General features: G+C 40.7%; 1 protein-coding gene across 2 annotated transcripts in view; it reads right to left on the bottom strand.

The window, feature by feature from the left end:
• The window catches only part of Kiaa1217 (KIAA1217 ortholog), an 818936-nt gene that overhangs the window by 658070 nt on the left and 135191 nt on the right, over nt 1-25675 (bottom strand). The gene's annotated exons all lie outside the window — the stretch shown is intronic.

Raw genomic sequence — 25675 nt, 5'->3', positions numbered from 1 at the left:
TACCCACACCAAACAGGCTTGATGAACTTGAAACAAGTAGGCACATAATGATATTTTTTTAGCAAATAAACAATTTCTATTACGATGAGAAGGTGCAATACCAAGAAAGCACAGCAATGTATATCCCCTAAATAAAGAAGAAATTTAACAGGGGAAGCGACTGGTAAGTGTTGCAGTCCACAAAGCTCACAATGTTTCTTTAATCAGGCCAGCCAGCTTGAGAACAAGATCAACAGAGAATCCAGACAACAGTCTAAGTCTACAGTGACCTGGCAAGTGACAAAGTAGTGCAATTTATAGGATGATGGATGGCTTAGTCTTTTCTAAATTAAAATTTGATTAAGTTTAATAAACTTTTCTGCCACCAGTGAGGAAAAAAATGGTCCTCATCTCTTGCATCAAATACAAGAATAAATTCTAAATGAATTAGAGATTTAAATGTTTAAGAAATTAAAAACAAACGAAACAAGAATCCTTAAGCAAAACCGGAAGCTCTGAAGCTATGCAGGAGAAAGCATTTTTACTAGAAAAGGTAGTTTAAGAAAAATCTAGAGTGCTAGATAATTGTAAAACAAGGACAAAGACAAATGACAGAACAAAAAAAGTCCAAACCACATGCGAGACTGAGAGTTAAATCCCATAATTTATAAGTCATGGAGCAAAAGCCAAGGGAGTGTTTTTGATTGGGTGGGAAGTATAATTCAGTGCTTAAGATGTAATTCACAAAAGACAGTTCTATAGGTTAAACAGATGAAGAGATGCTCAAATTCACAAATATGTAAATTCACGAAATGTAAATTAAGGTACAAGATGTCCTATCTTGGCCTTTGGATCAACAGTAATTAGAAAGGGCTCTAACAGAGTATAAAGTGGGCTGCTTCTCTCACACACTGCTAGCAGACAGCAAGGAGGATGCTGAGGTTCTGACGTGGTCAAGGGATACCCAGTGAACAGTGAAGCTGTGCCATCGTTAATGGAACTCTGACCCCCACAAGGAGTCCTGGTGAAGTATCTGAATACTTATAAGGACTGATTAAGTTACAGGATGTGGTGTTATGTAAACTAGGAAATAGACAGCTTTTAAGAATGAGTTGTATTAGCCAATTGCAGTGATGCACGCCTTTAATCCCAGCACTTGAGAGGCAGAGGCAGGTGGATCTCTGTGTCTGTGGCCAGTTTAGTCTAAAAATCAAGTTCCAGGACAGCCAGTGCTGTTACACAGAGAAACCCCATCCCCAAAAAACAAAAGAAAAAAACAAACTAACAAATGGGAGAATGAGCTGTGTTTGTAGCCATTGATATATATGAACACCAAGAGTACCTTTTACTCTGTGTTTTCTTTTGTCTCTATACAAGGTCTCCCTATATAACCTAGTTCAGGATCCTTCTGCCTCAGGCTCCAGAGTGTGGGGATTATAGGCCTGTGTCATCATGGCCAACTTCCTACATTATTTATATCCTCTGAGTTCCAACTGTCATATTTAGAAAGTAATACCTACTTCAGGTTCTTCGAGATCATGTGGGAAGCACTTATGCTTCCCCTATGCTGGTGTGGAACAGACAAGTATTTATCACTACTGTTTCTGTGCTTTAGAGACCAGAGACAAGTGAGATTCCCAAAGGACAGTTAAGAGGCTACATGAAAAATGTGCGAAAAGCCATTTGTGACTGGTTGAGGACTTTAGCACAGAGTCTGAGTGAAGGACAGTCCCAAGTGAGCTGCTGTGCCCATGCTTCAGGGGAAGGATGGGCAGGAGGAGTGAAACGGGGGAAGAAAGCTTGACATTTCCTTCTCAGGGCTGACTCTGGTACTGTAGGCTACAGTGTCTCAGTACTTCTGTGAAGCAGTCACAGAGTCAGAGATGTGTGTAATTCATATAGACTTCTTTATGGTCCTTAAGCCATTAGCATCTTCATATGTCTTGCGTCTTCTGCTTCAAATTCTCAAATTTCTCTACTACTACTTCTTGTATTCTAGCTGTGGAAGGCTGGGGACTTGCTTAGTATGGGTGAGGACTTCAGTGCTGTAAAAAATAAAGTCATAATTGAAGATACATAGCATTAATAATACCTATTAAATTGTGTTTCCCATATAATATACTCAGTTCCAGTGATTAAGGCATGAACATCCTTGAGAGCCCATATCTACCTCACTGCTTAGAGATTAAAAAATAGCACCAGAAAACAGTAGCTTCTATGTTTCATTATTTAATACAAGTGGGAAGTTTTCAAAGTCTAATTTTGTTCTTACAGGTATTATGACTGTGTTATTAAACCAGATGTATTGTACCATGATGTTTGATGACCTAGATTTCTTGTGGGACACAGGATCAGTGCACCCTTTCCCAAATGAAAAAGTACGAAAGAGGATTTTAAAAATGCAATGTTTTGACTGGGTAGTGGTGGTGCATGCCTTTAATCCTCACAGTCGGGAGACAGAGGCAGGTGAATCCCTGTGAGTTCGAGGCCAGCCTGGTCTACAAGAGCTAGTTCCAGGACTGTTACACAGGGAAACCCTGTCTCAAAAAACAAAACAAAACAAAACAAATTTCTTGATGTATGTTTTGTCTAAAGAAAATTGAAAGCAAACTGTAACAATACCTAATTTTTCCTGTTTCTATAAAAATTCCTTATTATGAATATTGAAGAAATATACAGTTTCAAAGAGTAGATGCTTAAGTTATCTGCCAATCAAGGATTAAAGGAAATATGTAGCATAACCATCCTTAACTCCAAAGCTCTATTTGATTGACCTATTTATTCCTGTTTGGTCTTCTTGCAAGTACTCTGGTAATGTCTCATGCTGCCATTACATGATGTGCTTTTTGCGAATGACAGGGGAGTCCTGCAGCTTCTCAGGGAGTTGGAGTGTGGAAATCAGATTAAAGGGGGCAGACAAAAGTCACGTGGAGTAGCTTATTTGTAGGTTGGAGACAAGAAGCAATGATTTTAAATTATCACCTAGGAAATCAGAGGTATAATTTAAAAAAAAATATTTCATCACCAAGGTCAGTTAGAGCTTAGTACTAAGATTCAGAAGAATTCTTTTACCTCAGAGACATTAAGGAAAGGACTGAGAACAGAGTGAACAGAGTAGCAGGCAAGGCAGGGCCTCCTGGTTCCCAGAGTGCAGAGGAGGCTAAGAGAGAGGCCAGTTCATGGGGGAAGTGAGGCTGCTGGGGCGCATCCATACTGCTCACCCTGCCACACATAAGTGACAACATGCATGTGGTTGCAAATGTTTTTCTCCATTGAGTACAGACTGCAAATACGTATGTCTTTGAAGGTCTGTGTGATTTCCTAACTCACAAGAGAAGGCCTACTAAGTTTGACACTCAGTAGATGCTTTTGTCACAAACTGTTAAGTTAGAAACAGTTCCAGTCAAGTTATTTTAGACACTTCAGGATAAACAGAGTGATACTTTCACAAGCCTAATGATCTGTCTCTGTAAGAGTTTTGTATAGTCAGAAATACTGTGGGAAGCCCAGAACCTTTCCATGTGTTGACTTTGACTTGTTCTTTTATTAAAGGCATTATAGCATGATGGACTACAAACTAAGGTGAAGTTCAGATCTGAACTTGAATGACCATTCGTATGTGGAAAAACCCCATGTTGCTGCTGCCACAGTGACACAGCTGTCCTCCAGTCAGTGACCTTATGTCACATGGTTGGTGGAAGGCGACACCACTATTATTTCTCCAGATACAACACCAACTATTGGTGAGGGAAAATTGTTTGTATTCTGTTCAATCATGTATTTTAATAAAACACTGATTGGCCAGGCAGGAAGTATAGGCAGGTCAACCAGACAGGAAGTAGAAGCGGGACGATAAGAACAGGAGAATGCTAGGAAGGAGGAAGCGCATTCCTCCTAGTCCAGCCCAGACCACAGAAGAAGCAACATGTGAGCTGCCATGCTGGAAAAGGTACTGAGCCATGTGGCTAACATAGATAAGAATAATGGGTTAATATAAGCTACGAGAGCTAATAAGAAGACTGAGCTAATGGACCAATCAGTTTTATAACTTATGGAGATCTTTGTGTGATTTTCTTTGGGGCTTGCAGGCTGTGGGGTACTGGGTGGGGCGGAAACCCCAACAAGCCAGCCCTCATGTTACAAACTATGTTCATTTCACTCTGGGTTAGAAAAATAGTCAACCTACAATGACAATTCCATTCAGAGGTGCTCTTCTTAATTGTCTGTAAGCTCTAGAGAGTTCAGGGACTGTTGTTAGACAGAGTTTGCAGCAGCTGTCTATCAAGACCAATGGCAAAGACAAAATGGTTCTATAAACACTTAATGTTAGGATGGGGAAGAGCATAGAGTCTGGGCATGCCTACCCACGGACTCCAGGTTGCTGTCCTAACAGAGGGGTTGTGAACCTGGCGTGCAGTCACCCTTGATGCTTTATGATCTTCCCCTTCTGTCTCCTTGTTCAGAATGCGCAACTGAGAGGCACCAAGGTTAAGTCACAGCTGGGACAGAAGCCAGGGGTAAGGCAAAAGGAGAAGAGAAACTGGCCTTGGAAAGAAGATGCCTGTTCCCCATATGTCTGGATCCAATCCTACTGTCCACATGTGCCATCTCCCTCATGAGTTCCCCCGACTTCATTTAACAAGATAGAAATGCTTAAGTTGCTAGCCTTTCCTTTAGGCTGGTTTCCAATCATACCTCCAGCTTTCTGTGTAAATATAGGCACACACATAATTTGTGATGATCTAGCAAAAAAGTCCTTATACCTTCCTCATGGTAGAGAGCAGTCCTACTAAGGGTTACCAGAAACAGCCTAGTTTATACTCAGCTATGCATCAGAAACATAAATTATAGGTTTCTAGGTCTTGGTCCTGAATTCTTATTTATGTGTTTGTATTTAAGTGGTGCTGGGGTTTGAACCCAAAACATCATGCATACTAGGCAAGCACTCTACTATTGAACAGCAGCCCAAACACTAGTTTTATTCTCTTTAATATAGACTTCATATTCTCCAGGAAATGCAGGTGTTAAAGCAGGCCAAGGGACCTCTGCTCTGAGGTACACAGGCAAGAAAAAAATCCATAAACCCTTTTAATTACAGCTAAACATCATCATTATTAATGATAAAATCCTTCTTCTATCGAGTGCTCTGTTAATTGGCCATTTGATTCCCACTCCTGTCTATCTCTGGCTTCCTACTCAGTCTCATCTTCTTCCACTAATAAACAAAGTGACCCGATGAACTCTATTAGATGGGGTGATCAGAAGAGGGACAAGGGAGATTTTGCTCTCCTGAGAAATAAAAGTGACTGACCTCTGAAATCCATTCTCAGTTAAAGCATGGGGCTATCTGAGCTGATAATTTATTAATAGAAAGTACTGTCCAGGCTCAGGGAAGGCGGCCGCATGGCCTGAGACTGCGCCCATGTAGGGTATATAAACTACGTCTTCTTTCAGGAAGATTGCAGCTGAGTAGCAAGGAGGAAAATCATCCTCCCCCTATTTACGTTTCTGCTTCTGGCTTTCCCCCTGTGGTGGCATTGTCAGCTGTCATTTTCTGGAAATTCATATTAAAATGACAGCATTAGAAAGAAATAAAAGAACTGAAGCCATGATTACTCTTTCCAACACTATTCTGGGAGACTTAAAGAAATGAAACTGAGGAACTCCTAGCATTTTCAAACAAAATTACCTGGGCCTCTAATGACCAGCCCGCTCTTGTGCTAGGGTTAATTTTGTCTAGAGCATGTTAAGCATGGAGAGAACTATTTTGTTTCCTCCAAAGGCTGCTGAATGATCCGGCATGCTTGAACAATGAGGCACCTGTGGGTTGTTCTTTTTAATTAAAAACTCCTTAATGGGATGGACTTTCAGGCACTTATTTGTTGTAAATGCTAGAATTCGGCCCACCTCATTTTCCAAAGTCCAATTTGAAAATTATGTTTAAAAATAGCCTCCTGGTTTGAGAACACAATGAAACAGTCACAGCAATCTGTGAAGGATGGATTTATAGGTTGTTCACATTCGAGAGGAAGCAAGATTGCAATTTATCTGTCCTGCAGATGATGTCTGTAAGCAGCTGGAGTTTAGAGAGGAATTCTGGGAAAACAGAGGAAGGTCAAACAAGGACGTTCATATCAGGAGACCTTTGGTTCTCAGAGCTGAGAGTGAGTTAGAACGGAAAGATTCAGCTACGCAGGGGTGAGAGGAAAAACAGCCAGAGAGCTGGACAGGAAAATGCAGCAACAGCGGCCGTTGATTAGTTAGTCAGGTGTGAAGCTCAGCTGTGGGATTTTGTGTGTTTGTTTCTTTTAATTTTCTTTTTTGTTTTTTTTTTTTGAGACTTTGAGCCTTCTACACTTCCAGAATCTTTCTTATGTAACTAAACAAGGACTATCGAAGATTTTTAGCGTACATGCCTCACATTCCCGTCAACACAGATACAGGGTCCTTGCCCCAAGGAGCTGTGAACAGAGAACACGTCACAGGAAAGAGCTCCTATCCACTGAAACGTCCTCCACACCAGAATTTGCTGGTGTGTTTGCTACATCTGTGTCCCTGTGGGCAAAACAACCTAAGGGACAAAGGTTTATTTTGGCTCATGGTTCCGGAAGCTCACTCAATTAAGTTTGAGGGAAGATACAGTGGGGATCCTGGCAGGGAGTATGCAGTAATGGATGCTTGCATGGTATAGACCAGTGAGTGGAAAATGCATGCTGGAACCAGGTGCAGGCACAATATGGTATTCAAAGTCCTGCTCCTAGTAATATTCTTTCTCCAGCCAGGCCCTGCCTCAAAACATGAGCCAGTGGAATTCGATTGAAATTATGACATGGTAACATGTGTAAACAAAAATAAAGATTAGTGCATAGAAAATACGACATCTACGTCATTTCCAATAGTAGTCACTATAACTACATTAAAGGTGGCCTCATTTAGTTTCCTGTTGCTGTGATAAAATAGCAGGACTAAAAGCAACTTGGAGAGAAAGGGGTTTATTTTATAGTTTGCAGTCCATTGTTCAGGTACATCAGATCAAGCCATGATCTGGTTCCTCAAGGCAGGAACCAGAGTCAGGAATTGATGCAGAGTCCATGGAGGAACATTGCTCACTGGCTTGCTCCTCAGGGCTTGCTCAGCCTGTCTTCTTGTATCACCCAAGACCACCTGCCCAGGGGTGGCAATACCTATACTAAAACGGAGCCTTCTCATATCAATCATCAGCCAAGAAAATGCAACTCTGGTTTGCCCAAGGGCATTCTAGTGGAGGCCTTTTCTCAACTGAGTTTCCCTCCTCCAAGGTGCTTACATGTCAAATTGATACAAAAATAGCCATCATAAAGGTGTGTGTGCATATTCGACTTACAAAAATTTTACCAACTATATATTAAAAAGTGTCATTTACTCAACCATTCTACCATTATTTAAGCAATGAATGACTATAATCAATAATAATAATCAATTTACATTGTCTGCTTCATTTATTCATTCAACACATTTAATTTTAAGATTTCATTGTTAAAAATGCACACATTGTGTATGTGTAGGTGTATCTGTCTGTCTGTCTGTCTGTCTGTCTGTGTGCATGTATAAGCATAGGTGCCTGTGAAGCCCAAAAGAGAGCACCAGCTCCCTTGGAGCAGGGATTACATTTGGATGTGCTGCACCTTCCCCGGGTTTTGGGAGTCTAACTTAAGTCCTTTACAAAAACAGTAAACCCTCTTAACAGTTGAGCTACCTTTCTAGGCCTCCATCCAACACATAATTTTATATTACATTTTATTTATTATGTGTGGGGTTGAAAACACGTGCACACCACGCTGTATGTACAGAAGTCAGAGGTCAATTTGCCAAAGTTGACTTTTTTCTTCCACCAGGTGGGTCTTGGGTCTTAGTGGCGGGTGCATTTTTTCACCACGCTATCTCTCTGACCCCATTCAACATGTTCAAAAAACAAAAATTAGTTTCTATTCCTAAAATGCTGTTGGATTATAAGGATACAGAAAAGGAAAACAATTTCTGTATTAATAGTGCTAATAATTTAGTGATGGAAGAGGACATTAAGTTAATAATAAAGAAATAAGTAATTTCAAATTATGACACTAGTCAGGATGAGCTAAATTATGCTATGACTACAATCTCAATATCTCATTGCTTTGTGACAGAGATATAGTACACAAGGTATGTGACTCTCCAGGGAAGACAGTAATTGCTTTCCTAATGGCAACTCTATGTGTACATATTGGAAGGTTAAAAAAAAAAAAGAAAACTAAGTGTTTGGTTACATGTGGTAAAGAAGAGGATGATTTAACAAGGTGAATAGAAGATGATCCCTTCATTCAAATATGAAGTGTTATTTTGGGCAGATGGGATGTTATGGGTGTTACAAAAGAGTCTAGATCAGTTTTTAGAAGCATTGATTTTTGAGGTTTATTTAAGGCTGGTGAGTACACGATACACACATATGTCCATGTGGGTGACCCAGGCTAAAAAAAGTAATCAAGTAAACCAAAAATAAAACAAAAGACATGATAGGTGGAAGAGGACTTGCTGGGAGGAGCAGAGGCGGCTGTGGAGGTGTGAAGGGAGTAAGAGGATTATTACATGTGTGTATGAGTGTAGTGACAGACAGAGCTATGTATCGTGAGCGTGCTGAAGCTATTTAAAGCTGGCAAATCAGCGTGGGGAAAGAGGCACAGAGGGTGAGAATGCTTTCTGTGCAAACCTGAAGACCTGAGCTTGATTGCCCAGAACCTACATTAAAAAGCGGAAAATGGTCCTGTGAGTGCCTGTAATTCCATGTTGTGGGGAGAGGAGGATAGATGGGGCTTGCTGGCTGCCAGCCTAGCCCCAGGTTAGGAAGAAACCCTGTCTCAAGAGATGAGGTGGGGCGTGGCAGAGCAGCATGAGTGACAACCTCCAATGGCTCCACATGTGTCCAACCTACCTCCACTCTTTTTCCTGAACTAATGAGGTGATCGAAGGTGAGGCTTGACTGAAGCTCAGTCAGTTAGGACTGCCACTGTGAATCCACAAGCAGTCCAGCAGTCTGCAGAACAGGCATGACCTTGGGTGCTGCTCGCAGGTGTCCTTACTCCTGCCAAGGAGAATGGCTGAAATCTGGTCTACAGCAAGAGGGAGTAAATTGGTTATATGGAGAAGAGAGAGAAAAGAGGATTCCTAAACCATGGGTTAGGTAGAAACACATTCTTGTCTTTTATGGAATATGCCATTAAAAAAATAACATCTAAGCATTAACTTTTCATTAATTAAGGCTGCTTTCTGCTTTCTGCAATTAATCATAATACTGACTGGTACAAAATAAATGCAAGTTACCATTTTTTGAGGAAGTGAATACACAGAGAGGTTGAGTTCCAAGGCACACAGATTGGGAGACAGTTACTGCTGGACCTGACACGTGAGTACAGGCCATCTGAAGGCAGAGCATATGCCTTGAACATCAGTATACAATGTTATGGTTTGAGTCTAAAAGATCCTCCATAGGCACAGGTCTTGAATGCTCAAGCCCCAGTTTATGGCATGAATTTGAAGACCCTCTGGAGCTTATGTCTGACAGGGGATCAGCTGCTCTGTTTCTCGTGTGTTTCAATCATTGCTGACCACAACTGAACTTCTCTTTAGACCATTGTGGACTGAAACACCCTAAAGCACTTGATCTCAAACTGCAGGTAGTGATCCCTTTGGGGGTCAAATGACCCTTTCACAGGGGTCACATATCAAGTATCCTGCATATCAGCTATTTACATCATGATCCATGACAGTAGCAAAATTAAAACTATGAAGTAGCAATGAAAATAATTTTATGGTTTGGGGTCACCACAAGATGAGGAACTTTACTAAAGTGTTGCAGTATTAGGAGGGATGAGAAATCACGAAGCAACAGAGGTTGCCCCCCGCCCCCTGTCAGGTATTCTGTCACAGCCAAGCAGGGATAACTTTTACAGAAGCCTACCTATTCAAATGGAATAGGGTGGAAATGTAGCCACCAGCTGGGTGATAGGAAGAATCAGCCTGTCAGTTCTATTTACTCTCTCTTGCACAGATACCCCGTATATTTTATAGTATCTTAATGATGATATCTGCTTCTATCTATTTTTAAAGATTGAAGGTGATCTGTAACCATCAGTCATTAGAGAGAGAATGACTCATACTAAATAATTCTTCATGATCTAAAATGCATTATAAAGAGATCAACAGTGCTGCTTCTTATATAAAAAAACATTACTTTATTCAATATTTTTTTCACTTAGCCAACATCATCACTTTTAAAACTATGTTCCATTACAGAGAAAGCTACTGCCCTTGCAATTTGGAATAAAATATCCCCCTAGACTCATGCACTGAAGCCCTGGTCCTCACTTGTGGTTCATTGTAACATGAAGGGGCCCTGCTTGTTGGGGTTTTCTGTCCTGCCACCAGGTCCCCCAGCTGTTTAGTCCCAGAGAAAAATCACACAAAGATCTCCGTAAGTTATAAAGCTGATTGGCCAGGCAGGAAATATAGGTGAGAAAACCAGACAGCAAGTAGAAATGATGTAATGAGAACAGGAGAATTCTGGGAAGGAGAAAGTTGATTCCTCCTACTCCTGCCCAGACCACCGAAGCAGCAGGATCTGATCTGTTTCACTGAAAAAGGTACTAAGCCACATGGCTAACATAGATCAGAAAAATGGGTTAATCAAGATGTGAGAGTTAGCCAGTGAGAGGCTAGAGCTAATGGGCTAATCAGCTTATAATTGATGGAGAGCTATGTGTGATTTTTCTCTGGGGCTAAACAGCTGGGGGTACAGGGCAGGACAGAAAACAACAACAAACAAGCAGCCTGGCCCCTCCATGTTACAGATTGGTGCCCACGTGGATAACTGCATCCACAGAAAGCCTGAGAAAGCTTGGGAAAGACTAGAATAAAGCATTTGGGCTTTCAGCCATAGCAGGAAAAAAGCTATGCTGTTTTAAAATGCTGGCTTTCTGGGCTGTTCTGCCAGGGAAAACTCTGACTCTTTCAAGCAGGCAGTCAGGACTATGGAGCTATGGATACATTGTTGCAGCTTGCTTCCTGGCAAGAAAACACCATAGGAGCTTTTGACTGTTGTTTATGGACACAGCATTGCAGCTTGCTTGCTGGCAAAGACCTTAAAATGCCATAGAGTTGTGGCAAAAATCTTCTCCATATTCCTTAGCAAATTAAAGACCCATGTGGTCAGAAAAAGAGAGATATACAGTAAAGAGAGATTCAAAGAGGAAGAAAACCTCTAAATAGTTTACAGTGTGTTAAAAAATATATACAGGCTAAAGATTAAAGTTCTCAAAAAAAAAAAAGAAAGAAAGAGAGTAGCCTGGGAGGCAGAGACAGACAGATCTCTGTGAGTTCAAAGATAGCCTGGTTTACAGAGGGAATTCCAGGACAAAGATATACAGAGAACCTGTCTTAAAAAGCCAAAAGTTAAAAGTAAAAATAAAAGAAATTGAGGTTAAAATAAAGCCATGTAAAGATGGAAAATACACAGAGAATATTGATACTGTATGTTATTATTCTCTCTTTGAATTGTTTGAATGCTGAGGAAAAAGCAACAGCTGCTAAAAGGTATTTGCTTATAAATGCTGCAGAATTAATCCAAGATAGGTATTTTAAAAATACGTTGGCTTCAAAATTGATGTCAAAAGGTATGTTACTTTGGAGAAAAGATTTTGCTTTTGTTTCCACAGAAAATGAGAGGCTGTGGATTTATTCAGAGTTGAGAAAAATCCAGTTTGATCAAGGAAGACCACCTGAGAAGTCTCTGGCAGGAATAGATGGCCCAGATGTCTGATTTCTTCATCTAGAATAGGTTCAAGACTGCTGCCTGAGATGATCAAGATTCACAGGATACTTCAATCAGGACTTGATCATAACTCTAAATTTTCGTTAGGTCCCCATAAGATTATCAACACCCCCAACCAGCTGCAAGTAGCCTGAAATACTATGCCCACATTCCCAAAAAATGGACAATGGACTACGGATATTTTCTTTTCCTTTTTTCTTTTTGAGGGGGAAATGATGAGGGAGAATTGTCTGTATTCTGTCAATCATGTTATAAATAAATGCTGATTGGCCAGGCAGGAAATATAGGTGAGAAAACCAGACAGGAAGTAGAAATGATGTAATGAGAACAGGAGAATTCTAGGAAGGAGAAAGTTGATTCCTCCTACTCCTGCCCAGACCACCGAAGCAGCAGGATGTGATCTGCATCACTGAAAAAGGTACTGAGCCACATAGCTAACATAGATCAGAAAAATGGGTTAATCAAGATGTGAGTTAGCCAGTGAGAGGCTAGAGCTAATGGGCCAATCAGCTTATAATTTATGGAGACCTATATGTGATTTTTCTCTGGGGCTAAACAGCTGGGGGTACCGGGCAGGACAGAAACAACAACAGTTCATTCCCCAATTAAGAACCTTATCAATGAACCAATATATTGATGAGTCTCTACACTGAATGGTCTCTTAGAAGCTGGAGATGGTTGGAGGAACTAGGTCACAAGGTTATATTTTCAAAGGTATACCATGTCCCTGCCCTTCTTTTCCCTCCCTCTATCCTTCTGTCCATCTCTCACTCTCCCTATTTCTTGCCCACCATGAGGTGAACTATTTTGCACTCATGCTGTCTGTCCAGAAGCAATGGAATCAAGCAACCACCTCAGGTTTAGCCATCTCAGGCTTTGTCACCTCAGGCTTAGGGATTTTCATTGGTAAAATGGGAAAAGGCACCAATTAATGTGAGACTTGTATTTGCAGCAGCTGGGGTTCCTTCTTGCTCATTTATATTAATAAAAAGTATGTTCTTCTTTTTAAATTCTCACTCAGACAGGTATGTTTTCAATAAAACTTGCTAGGCTGGAAGACAGATTTGTAATGTGGGATTGATCCTATATTTAATGTTCTCATTAAACTCAAATAAGAAGAAAGAGAAGGAAAACATGAAGGATGAGGGGGAGGAGGAGAAAAGAAGAAAAAGAAGAGTCATGATAGCCATACCCATCAGGAAGGGGATAACTTTGCTTTTACTATTTCTAGAAAGGGATGATCTATGGGATTCTTCAGGGACTCTAAGAATAAATTCTTCTTCACATATAGATGACGGCAAAGCATAAGGTCCTTCCTCAATGCAGGTACAAGACTCAGAAAGAAGAGAAGGGTCTCTATGAAGTAGCCTGAGCTCTTGCGAAAGAGAGCGGTTAGGACTGTAGCCAAGAGGATGCTAAGAGACAACAAAGATAATTCAAAGTTAATACATTGTTAGACTTGTTCTTCTAAGATTAGTCTCAGCTTATTGGTGGTCATCTCACTGATTGTCACATGACTGCATTCTGTGTCTGTGTTCTAACCTCTTCCTTTACTAAAGACACTAGCTAGATAGGACTGAGGTACCCTAATGTCCTCATTAAGTTGCCTTCTTTAAAACATCCTGTTTCCACATACTGAGGTCCTGGGTTGCATACCTAAAAAGTTTCAGCACATGAATTTTGGAGAGGCTTGACCCAGACCATAACAGAGGGTTACTGTGTTGGTTAACTTTTGTCAATTGGACACAAGCTAAAGGGAATTTTAACTGAGGAATTGCTTCCATCATGCTGGCCTGTAGGCTTGTCTATGTAGCACCTCGTTGCTTAATAATTGGTGTAGAATAACCCAGCCCATCGTGGGGGTGGCATTCCTGAGATGGTGGTCCTGGGTTACAAATGAAAGCAGGTTGAACAAGCCATGTGGAGCAAGTCAGTAAGCAGCACTCCTCTGTGGTCTCTGCTTCAGTTCCTGCCCCCAAGTTCCTGCCTTGGCTTCCTTCAATGATAGACTATGTGCTGCAAGATGATGTAAACCCTTTTTTTTTTCCCAAGTTGCATTTTGGTGATGATGTTTATCACAGCAACACAAAGCAAACTAAGACAGTGACCAAGGATGTGACATGTGACAAAACAGAAATATAGTGGTGGCATACCAAGTAAGATGATTACAAACAAAGGAAAGATGACTTTTTGTGAGCAGCTGATAGGCTGAGAGAGAATTGCACCACCCCGTCTCGGCTGCATTTCGAGTTGGTAGAAGAGGGCTCACCATCTAGAATGTCACCACAAAAGCCACAACCTTGGAGTTTCATCATGGTAAGCCAGGGAAGGCCAGAGGATAAAAGAGGCATTTATTGAAAAAGATAAAGTTGTAGAAGAAAGAAATTTCAGTCAGAAAGATAGAGCACATTCATACTGTCCCACTGCTAATACCAATGTAATCAAGCAGAAAAAGGGGAAAAGTCTCTTTGGGCTTTTAAAGAAATGAATATCACTTTGGGTCAGTAAAGAGAAGAAACACCAATGTCTAAGGCCACAGCCCTGCTGGGTACTAATGCAGCTGCTGGTAGGTGGTAGAGAGATGATCTCCTGGGAGCAAATACATTCTAAATCATGGGAGACGCTCCCCATTCTCAGGGAACCTTAAGAAAACCCACTCAATTTTAATGATGGTGACCAAGGACCATCATTATGTCTGATTGGTTATTTTCATAACCATCTTTTTTAGTGTTAATATATACTCTGGCTTACTATTCTTCCCTCTTGAAATGCTTTCTTTGGTCAACTTTTTGGATGTTATCCCATCCTCTTTATTCACTGACATCTGTTTCTCCATCTTTTCTGATTCCTTTCCATATTTCTCATCACTGGGAAAAGTCAGGGCAGGAGCTAAAATGACAGGAACGTGGAGGTAGAAACTAAAACAGAGGCCATGGAGGAATGTTGCTAATTGGCTTGCTCTTCATGTTTTCTTCCAGCACCAGGATCACCAGCTCAGGTGTAGAAACTCCTACAGTGACCTGGGCTCACTCATCTCCATCATTAAACAAGAAAATGCCTTCAGAGGTTTGTCCACAAGCCAATCTGGTGGGGGAATTTTCCCAACTGGGGTTTCCTCCTCTCGACTATGACTCTAGCTTATATTGAGTAGACATAAAACTAGCCAGGGCACCAGACTTTTAAAAAACAGCTTGTTGAATCTCCCCATGTCCCCCACTTAAATTATCATTAAAGAAAGAGGTCAAAACACATAGTCAAAAATTAGAAAACTAAGGAAAGGCAAGCAAAGCCCAGGCCACTAGTAAGGCAGGAGTCATCGAGGTCCAGTCTCTTCTGATCATGGGGATCCTGGTATTGAGAGTGGGAGCATGCTCTGGGCATGGTTTTCTGTGATAGGATTTAATTCTTAAGTCTTTCATATAAAATTATGTCTTTTTTCCTGATGATTGACATTCTGGACCTTGGAATACAACCCTTGTGCTTCAACCAGCTGCAATGATTCTGTAGATTAGCTCAATGATTTTATGGGGATAAAATTCAGGCATCAGGATGAAATTTTGAAATACTTCAGTCGCTCGTGAAAGATTCACTGCAGATTCTAAGAGAGTCATTTTCTATCCACTCCGTCCCGAATTCTAAAGCTCAAACTGTGCTTAAGAAACAATTTTTAATGTCCAAGGTATTGTACAAGTATTCTGGCATATTCCACATACAAATCACTGTGCTTTCCAGTGGTGTAGAGAGATTTGCTACTTAAGAATATACCTCATTTCCTTCCTCCCTTCCTCCTTGGCCCATTCTTCCCTCCCATTCTATCTCCTTTCAAGTATTTCTTTTTTCTTTTTTCTTTTGAGCAAGGGTCTTTGTGTACCTTAGGCTGTCCCTAAATTCAAAATACTCATGCCTCAGCCTCATCGGTGGTGGGTTAAGACCACACAGGTGTGCACTATAATACCCTGCTTTTGTTTGTGTTTTTTTTTTTTTTTTTTTTTTTTTTTTTTATCGAATGGTTTGGACCAAAACTGTTTTAATTCTCCTTTTATCATGGTGACAGCAGAGTTTGATTCATTGCAGCAATATCTACTGACATTTTCTAATAACAACACTTCTGCTACAAGAATTTAAAAACAGTTTTTAGTAGTTTATATACAGTTGAATTCTTGTAAGTGTCCAATGTCTCCAAACTTTTTGTTCTATATACCCACAGGCAAGGTATGTATGGGTTCCCTGGGGCCTGGTTTAAGAGCAACTTTCCAAACACACACCCCACTTCTCTCTGCCCCTGGTAGTTCTTAGAAAACCCCTGCTTACTTCTCATCATGACTACAAATAGTAATTAGGAATATATTTCAACTTTTGACAATATTACGTTTGACTTAATACAACCTTGCTTGTTTTTTTCTAGCCCCGGGGTCTGTTTGCAATGCTATGACCGATTGCGAAGCTTACACACAGCAGAAACTCAGTGACTAAAACATTGGCTCAGCAGTTAAGAGATTGTTCTAGAAGATCCAGGTTCAGTTCCCAGCACCCACACTGTGGCTTATAACCATCTGTAATTCCAGTTCTAGGGGAACCATTACCTTCCATTAACCTCGGTGGACACCAGGCACATATGTCACAAAACATCCATGCATATAAAATAAAAGTAAATACATCTTTAAAACAAAACAGAAACTACTTCCAAACAGTTCTGGATGCTGTGAAGTTCAAGCTCAAGAAAGTAAACAGATATTCTTGTTTCGTGGACAGTACCTTGTTGCTGTGCCCAATCATAGTGGATGGAGTGAAGGATTCCTTCAGTGACCTTGCCTTCAGTTTTTGGCAGATCCAGGCCTTTGCACATTCTAGGCAAGTCTTCTGCCACTAATTTGTATCCCCAGTCCCTCCTGTGCTTACAGGGTGCCTGATGTTATTCACAAGTAGTCCATTCTCATGACCTGCTCCACTATGGCCCCACCTCCTGGTCCTACCATTAATCCTTAGCATTAATGCTAAGGATTTCAGTACAGCCTTGAGGAGACATGGGCACCAAGACCATAACAGTCAGAATTTACAAGGTACAATTTTAAGTTATAATCATTTGTATCTTTAAAATATTATTTCAAAAATTAAGCTTGTATACTCCAGGAAATGTTTTCAGAAAGATAGTTTTTTAAAATTAATGGCTATAAATCATTTTTACATCTTTATTATGACATTTTTGAAACTGCTGGCTACATTGAAGCATTCATTTTTTTGACTTCCACGATGGCATAAAGAAAGCAGTGTGTATATTGACTTCAGAGTTGTAAAGTCGATGGAAATTATGTGCCCTATCATATAAAATACATATCGGTAAGTTAAGACAGAAAATGAGTGAGGACATCTCCCAGTTTCTCATTCCACTCAGAAAAGAACATTTTAACATAACATTTACCTTTGCTGTCAGGGAAGCTGAGCCTCGTACAAAGAGAAGTGGCCTGCCACAGAACACTTTCTACTCAAAATGCCTTTCACGGCCTTCTTACAGCTTGATATGATTGACAAACTGTTACTTACACTTCTCTGTGTAATAAAATGTTCTAGGGTGTTACAACAAATTTCCTTCCATGGAACTTTTAAAGTTCACTTAGAGATGAGCTTTCCAGTTCTGGCAAGATGATAGCTAAACTGGATGAGGGAGAAGATGAGGTGGGAATTCAGTCCTTCCCCCAGGCCTCCAGATTGTAAGGTTAGTGCCCCTGCAAAGATTCTTAATCAGAAAAGGCAACCTCCTACCTGCTGTGGTCTCACAGGGGAAAGTCGGGCACCAAATCAGCAGCTAAGTCAATGGAAAGCACACCCTGTGCCAGGGTTAAACACTTTGAATGGTCTCATTTAATCCTCATAGCAACCTCATAAAAAAAGGTATGAAAATTATCCCAATTTTTCAATATACTGAAGAACCTAAATATAATGCCTATGCTTGATAAGATAGACACACTTGAGTATATTAGTAAAGTAAAATGTGTGTGTGTATGTGTGCATGAGAGGGAGAAAAAGATAGAGAGAAATGTGTGTGTGTGTGTGTGTGTGTGTGTGTGTGTGTGTGTGTGTGTATGAGAGAGAGACAGAAAGAGAGACAGAGTGGGGAAATACTAGTGTGAGTGTGTCTGTACATTTAGTACTCTGGTTTCTGCTCCTGGTTTCCCCCACATAGCTCCTGGAACTCCGGCAATTGCTGGATGAACAAACCTCTTTTGCAAGCTAATGAGGTCTGGCAGCTGGTGGTCTCTGGATTTCTTCTGAGAGAGGGTTCTATTAAAAGGAAGACCTAGGTGAGGAGCAGAGCTTTAATATTGCCAGGAGTCCTCTCCAACCTGCAGGAAGGTCAGAGTATCATCAGTGGCCAACAATGAAACCATCATGCCTATGATGTGATAACTGCCCTCTCACACAAGCACAGGGTTTCAGAGATCATGCAGACTGGGGAACTGTTGAAGATGCTGGGAGCACCCCCTCCTCTATACCTTGATTCCATCTCCTCTTAATCTGACTGTCCACTGAGATTCTTGGTAAAATCTTAAAAAAAAAAAAACACCTAACAGATGTTAACAAAAAAATTCCCTTTGTTCTGTGCACTTTCCTGAAAACTAAAAAAGCACCCGAGGAGGACACCATGACTATCATGGCTTTTTGGGAAATAAATCCTCATCTGGAGCAATTTCATGGAGATTCCCCATATTTTCTTCTAGTAGCTTTACGCTTTCAATTTTATAGTTTTAAATCCATTTTAAGCTTATTTTCACATCTGGAGACAGAGGTTCCATTTCTGCTGCTTAGGAGAAGTAACAAATTATCAAAAAACAGTCAAGAAGACAACTTCTAGAAACAGGTTAGCTTATCACACAGCTTTAGAGGTTCATAGCCCCTCTATATCCCCTCTTTATCTCCTCCATCAACTAGACACATTCCATGCCACAGACAGTTGAAGATGCTTCTTGCCTTGATAAGCAGCAGGCCCTGTGAATGAGCACGCACACATGTATACTCTACTATCCATCTCTCTTTAACCTATCACCTCTCCATTCATGAGTCACCTTGTCACCAGTTTCTAACTTCATACTTCATGTGCCTGTGCAGGGGGAGATGTGACCACCGAAGTTCGGGGGTAGAGGCTGAGGCAGGTGATTCAAGTGGAGAAAGTTTTACAAAGAGCAGTCCTGCACCGGTTCTCACTGCAGCAGGCAAGTATCCAGGCTGTTAGAAAGCTGAGTCCACCATGTTTTTCTGCAGCTGGAACATTTCGATTATTGCAACTTTATGCACTCATGGAATTGTCGTGTGCTGCAACTCTTTCTAGAGAGAGTTGTCAATGAGAAGTGTGATTGTGCTCCAGCCTAGGGTTTTCTTGGCATACTGTTGTACCCCCAAATGCACTGGAGTGCACAGACCTCTTCTTTTTAAGGGAGCAAAAACACCTGCTGCTCTAAGATCTATAAATCGACAGTCTACCGTACAAAGTCACCAAACAAGGGTGGGACATAGGAGATGGTGACTATTGAATCATTCTGTTGTTAAATCAATTACTGCATCTGATTAGCTTTTCAGTAACATTTGGGATAGAGAAAATGTTGTTGGCAAAATAGTAAAAATCTGGCAGCCCTGAGAATTAAACATTAGCAGCCATTCAGAAACAAACAGAGGCAACTTAGTACAACAGAGAATTCTTTGATCTAATTGCTTCCGCTAGTAAACGCTACCATTTTTCTTCCAACTGATTTATTTAGCCCCACAGCATGAGCTCAATTAATTTCCTTTTACTAAGAGGTCATGTAATTCTGAGCCTTCGCTATAAATACACAGAAATGCCCAACAACTGTGAAATATTTTCTTAACCCTTTCGTATCTGAAAGTACCACATACAAAAAGAACACAACGACAGCACCTAGTATACAGAAGACATGCAGCCAAGTCATATTCAGATATGAAATGACTAAGTCACACAAAATGTCCTAAAAATGGCTCAGTTTAGACATGAAATCAATCAGATGTTGAGTGAGCAAGCCTAAGACATCTGGGTTTTACCTCAGGTCATGCACCAAATTGTGAGAGCACAAATAGATATGTTGAATAAAAAGGAAAGACTATCCAATAACTAGTTATTGGTGGAATTCCAAACCACCACTTCCACAGTTCTTCCTCTCGTATAGTGAGTTCACTCGTCACAAGAGTCTCTGTGTTGCTCTAAGGAGTTGACACCTGCAAATAGAATTCACAGAGCTGACAGGTCCCTGTCCCTCCAGCTTTGAGACTCCATTAAATGCCTAGGTGCAGATGTGGATCAAACTCTGATAATAACCTAAGTGCCAGGAGAGGTTAGGTGATAAAAGAATCAATTCAGTGAGTCATAATTCATGTTTTCTTAACTCAGTTGAATTCTTGTTCACCGTCCCAACTTTGGTTTAGAGTCAGCTTGGAGCCACCAGTCACATTTTGGGAAAACCCTTCTGGGAGCAGAATAAGCTAACAGTCAAGCCTGTATCTGAATTCTTATGCCTGTATCTGAATTCTTGTGCCAAAAATGTTGAGTGCAAGAGAGAGATATCTTTTCTTCCCTTTTATTCTCGGTATTTTATTTATTTTTTTTAAAAAGGTTGTTTTTCTTCAACTCCTTCACAAAGCTCCAGGAGAAACTGTGAGATGGACGTGTAAAGTGAGGACAGACAAAGGCATCAGTTTCCTTCCCCGAACAGACTGGCATGGGTACCATATACTCCATTCCTATAGCCACACACACCTTAGATCAGATCCCAACTCTGTCATCTACCAGCTCATGATCCATAAAAAGATGCGATGATGTTGCCTATCTGAGGAGCAGGTGAGAGAGCAAATGAGTCACGAGAAGCAGAGCGAAGTTAGGCGTATGAGAGGCCAGGTGCCCACTAAGCAGTAAGTAGTTACTCTCTCTCAAACAATTTTTATTTTGTCATGTAGTTTATACTTTTCCTTAGACAAAAATCAGAATTCCCGGTTTCCTTCCTCACAAAAGGCATAAGTAGATTTATAGTATCCTAACCGGTCATCAGCTAAACAGGACTAAGAGCAGTGGTTGTGATGTGCTGGAGCATCACAGTCTCTTACAACCCCATCTTCGCAAACCCAGCTGTCTCCTTCTGAAGCTACCAGGGTGAAACAGGATGCTCCTACCCCGCCTGCCAAGGCTGTGTCAAGGGATGTGCTTGTGGTTCCTCAGCTGGATCACTGTGCCTTTTTCATGCAGGTGTGTAAATTGGGTGTGAAACAAGAAGGCCACTTTGTTCTTAGAAAACTTGTAGAGCTTGGCATCACTACTGGAAAAACAACAAAGTGCTCAGAGCCAGGCTCAGGAACATCTTGTTCCTTAGCAGTCCATCACCCTCTTAAAAAAAAAATCAATCGAAGTTAGTGAGCTTAAAATTACCAAAGGTTGTTCACAAGCTGGCCTCAATTCTCTATCCCTGTGCTGTGGCATCAAGTCTTCATTTTGCTTGATATGCTCTCTGCTTGCTCTCTCCTTGTGAGCAAATGATCATGGCTTGTTATCTCTGGGGCTTCGCGCTCCCAGAACACCTCCTGGTTTCCCTGGGAAACAACTTTTCCAACATGGCTCCCACCACGATTTCCACCCGGCTCCACCCTGCCACTGTGGTTCTGTGTACTTTCACTTGTGGTTACAGACTTTATAGTCACAGCTGTCATCTAGGAGAAGTCCCTTGACTTCAACCTCAAAGGCTGAGGGAGGACCAAAGAGCCTGGTAAGATGCTCTCCAGCACCCCCCTGCTTCTGATGGAGGGAATACCGCAATGAAGGGGACACTGAACACCTGCGCTGACATGGCCTACCTCCTGCTGCAATCGCACTGCTCAGCTGGTGCTCAGTAGTACTGTTTTCACAATTCCAAGAGAAAATATGCACTTTGGATGAAAAAAATCTTTTTTTAAAAGATGTATTTTTTTTATGTATATGAGTGTTCTATCTTCATGTAAGCCTTTATGCCAGAAGGGGGCATCAGATCCCCTTATAGATGGTTGTGAACCACCCTGTGGTTGCTGGGAATTTGACTCGGAACCTCTGGAAGGGCAGCCAGTGCTCTTAACTGCTGAGCCATCTCTCCAGCACCCCCCCACCCCCCCCAAAAAAAACTTACAACATGGGTACCACTGCAGGAATGTGAATCTCAATTACCCTGACAGAAACTCTAACCCACAATGTTACACATTACAGTCTGAAAAATGGTGTATATAATAATAACCAGGTCCTTGGATTTGGAGTCATAGGCCTGTAACCCTACCCACAGAGGGAGTTGAGGCACCAGCATCAAAAGTACAGAGCCTGTCTGAGCTTGAGAGCAGGCTCAAGACCAGCTTAGTCAGTTTAGAGAGAATTTTTATGATGCTTTATTTAAAAAAGCTAGAGAATTTAGTTCAGTAGTAGAGTGTCTGTCTAGCATGCTCAAAAACTTAAAATATACTTTTAATAATGCATGGGGCAGTGTATGTGTGTGTGTGAGCACAGCACCACCTCACCACCACCACTGAACAACCCAAAGTAACCAGGAACATGATTGCTTGTGGGGCAATTGACAAGCCCAAGGTCTTTAAAAGCACTGCAGACTGAACAGAAGAACATCTACAAATAATAATAATAATAATAATAATAATAATAATAACATTCTTATGTACCCTGAATGGGGAATTGTTTTCCTCATATAACATATCCTGATTACAATTTCCCCTCTCTCTCTACTCATCCCAGTTCTTTCCCCACCTTTTCTCCAATCTGTATCCACCTCACATCTCTCTCTCTCATCAGAAAACAAACAGGCTTCTATGGGATAATTATAAGATAAAACATAGTAAGATAAAATAAAAACTAAGACATTGGAAAAGGACAAAAACAAACAAACAGAAGGAAAAGAGCCCAAAGAAAGGGCACAAGAAACAGATACAGTTTTAGAGACCCACTCCTTTGCACACAACACTGGTAGCCAGCGGCTAAGCCTGATTGTCAGCACCATGGACAAAAGCCTGGAGATGAAACCAGGCAGAAACCAGGCAGCAGCAATGCTTGAGAGTCTGTGCTCACCAATGCCAATCAAGGCTAGTGTGGGGAGCAAGGAGGTATTAAGACTTTATTACAGGTTGAAGGGGGAGGGGAGAGGCAGGGAGGGGAGCAGAGAAAAATGTAGAGCTCAATAAAAATCAATAAAAAAGAGAGAAAAAAGACTTTGTTTCAGAAAAAAAGTAATATGAAAAAGATTTTACTGCCTTAAAGAGCAGTGACCAATGCTGAATTCTTCCTGGTAAGAATTTTGAACTTGAAGATTTACTATCAAAATGCCAATGTAACAGGGCTATTGTTTCTAGGTCTGTCATAAAATATAAAGTTTCTCATCTTTTAAGAAAGTATTTTATGTTATTACTTTGGAAAATGATTGTATGAAATACTTAAACTTCCCTTAGTGAAGCTTATTACACCTGAAGGTATAATAGAAAAACTTTCAACTCTAATTAGAATGATTCAGGAGGGTGTTAAATTTAGGCAAATTCCTCCGGCGCAGAATGGTATCGGAGGTTAAGGTTGGGTGAGGGGCGGAAGTGACATACTGACGGACATTTCCACAAGGGAAGGCAATGATGACTCTGTTTGAGACTCTGGGCACCAGAATGTCTGGTTGGTATTTCTCATTAAATCACACTTCCATCATCTTTGGGCTGCTAATGGTTTCATAGTTTTGTCCATAAAGAAACTAATCATTAGGAAAAAAATGAGCATTTTCTGGTGTTACATGGCACCTCAGAATAAAGTCGGAGTTGAATCACAGTCTGCCTGACTGTGAAGGTGACATTTTCACCTCTCTGCCATGCCATTAGACCACAGGGCTACAGGCCATTTTTATCTCTGATAAATTGGTTAGCAACCTAGTTCACAACGTCCTAAATGCATTGTGGTCCAGAATAACACAGGCACTGTTTATTAATTATCTGTAGGGCACGAAAATTAGTTTTACTGAAACCAAAATTGAAAATATCTTATAATGAAATAAACATCCCTGCTGATATTATAGCTGTGACTCAAGTGCTTTATATGGAGCTGAATAACTTTAAGCCCACATACACAGTTATTCAAAGCCAGAAGGAACCTTGTGTGAGTCAAGTGGTCTTTCGTTTGTCAAGACTGCTTCTATATGTGCCAACTCATACGGAGTAATTAGCATGCAAATAAAGATGAAATTTCTAAGAATCCAAGTGTATAAAGAGGCTCCAATGACAAGGAAAAGCTGATGTTTCGATGGCGAAAACCCCAGAGCACATATTTTGAGCTAACACCTAGGAGATAAAGGGTTTTCACTTCCCTCCCTCTAAAAGCAAAGTGTCACGTTTCAAATTATGTGTTATGTGATGATATATTAAGAATGGAGAAAGAAAATTGTTTTAAAAAATAAACACAGGCATTTTCCAGTTCCACTAACAGAGCTTACAAACTGTGAATGTCAGAGACAAATAGAAACAGGAGACAGATTCAAGAATTAGAAGCTTGATTTAGAGACCCAGGTCCATCCCTAATGAATTTCACATATTTTTCAGGATTCTGAGACCAACCCATGTGGTTTCATACGTTCATGCCTATAGCTTAAATGTGAAAAAAGCAGATAGTTAATCTACCTTCCAAACAGAACCCTATAAATGGAGAATTTGCCATGTAATACGTTGTCCAAATCAAGATACTGATAATAACTTTGTTGGGCCAATTAGAATACAAGAGACAAATCTTAGACAAATTAGGAAATATGTCAGTGTAATAGCTGATACTTATCATAGATGCTCAGGGGGCATCAATCAACCTTCACTCCTGGGACTTTATTTGTATACCTATTTTGTCTCTTTATACTATGTATACTATATTATATAATTTTATGACCCATAGATAACCCCCATTCTTGTTTGTGTCCCTTCTTTATCTCTAGTTCCTTCTCTCCTAGCTTGTGTATCACTTCCATTTCATTAAGTCCATGCCAGCTGCCATTTATTGGAAATTACATATTTATCTGTTTATTTTGTTTTCTTAAGGTTATTTTGTTGATACAATAGTTTTGCATTGTAATAGAATGTCATAGTTTTACATTTGTTGTATTTTGACTTCAAAAGAGGTTAATCAAGGGTTTTGTATTTTATCTTTATACAAGGTATTTTCATAGTCAGAAGGGCATAGGAAACATGGCTATGTCTTAGTCCATGAGACAAGAGTTTTTAAGATCACACAGTAAAAACACTCTGAGATGTGGTTTGTAAGAGGGTTTCCCTCTGTTAGCTCTGTGGGCCTACTCTACTTTCTTGAGCCCTTAAAAATGAAGAGATTTCTCTAGCCAAAGGCAGAAGAGAAGGTCAAAGAGATTATAAGGATTTAAACTTTTTCTGGCTCGGAGCTAGACAGGATTATGTGACCAAGAGGCTTTGGACAGAACTAGAGCGCATCAGTGAGCTGATGGGGGCTCCAGCTCAAGCCTGGAAAGGACTTGGACCTCGGCACAGCAACCTAATGGAGCCGAATTCAAGGAAGAATCTCACAGATCCTGGGAGAGAAATCCTCTGAGAGTCCCCAGGAAGGAGCCCAGTCCTGTTAGGACCTGCATGACAAACTGAGAGAGGATAATGGTGTTAATCTGTCTGTCTGTGGTAATTTGTTACAGCAGTGTATGTGTTATTCCTTTCAGTGCCGTGACAAAGTGTTAGACCTAAATAATCGTTAGAAGAAAATATATATCTGGATTTCCACGTTTGGAAACTGCAGCCCATGGTCACGTGGCCTCGTGAGTCTGGCTGAATAGTTCTGCAGCAGAACGAGCACACAAT

This window comes from Microtus oregoni, unplaced genomic scaffold (assembly GCF_018167655.1).
Source record: "Microtus oregoni isolate MIOR12 unplaced genomic scaffold, Mior012 000070F_ref0000104, whole genome shotgun sequence".
Taxonomy (NCBI): domain Eukaryota; kingdom Metazoa; phylum Chordata; class Mammalia; order Rodentia; family Cricetidae; genus Microtus; species Microtus oregoni.
Note: the sequence above shows the minus strand (reverse complement) of the source record. Positions and strands in the feature narration are given on the sequence as shown.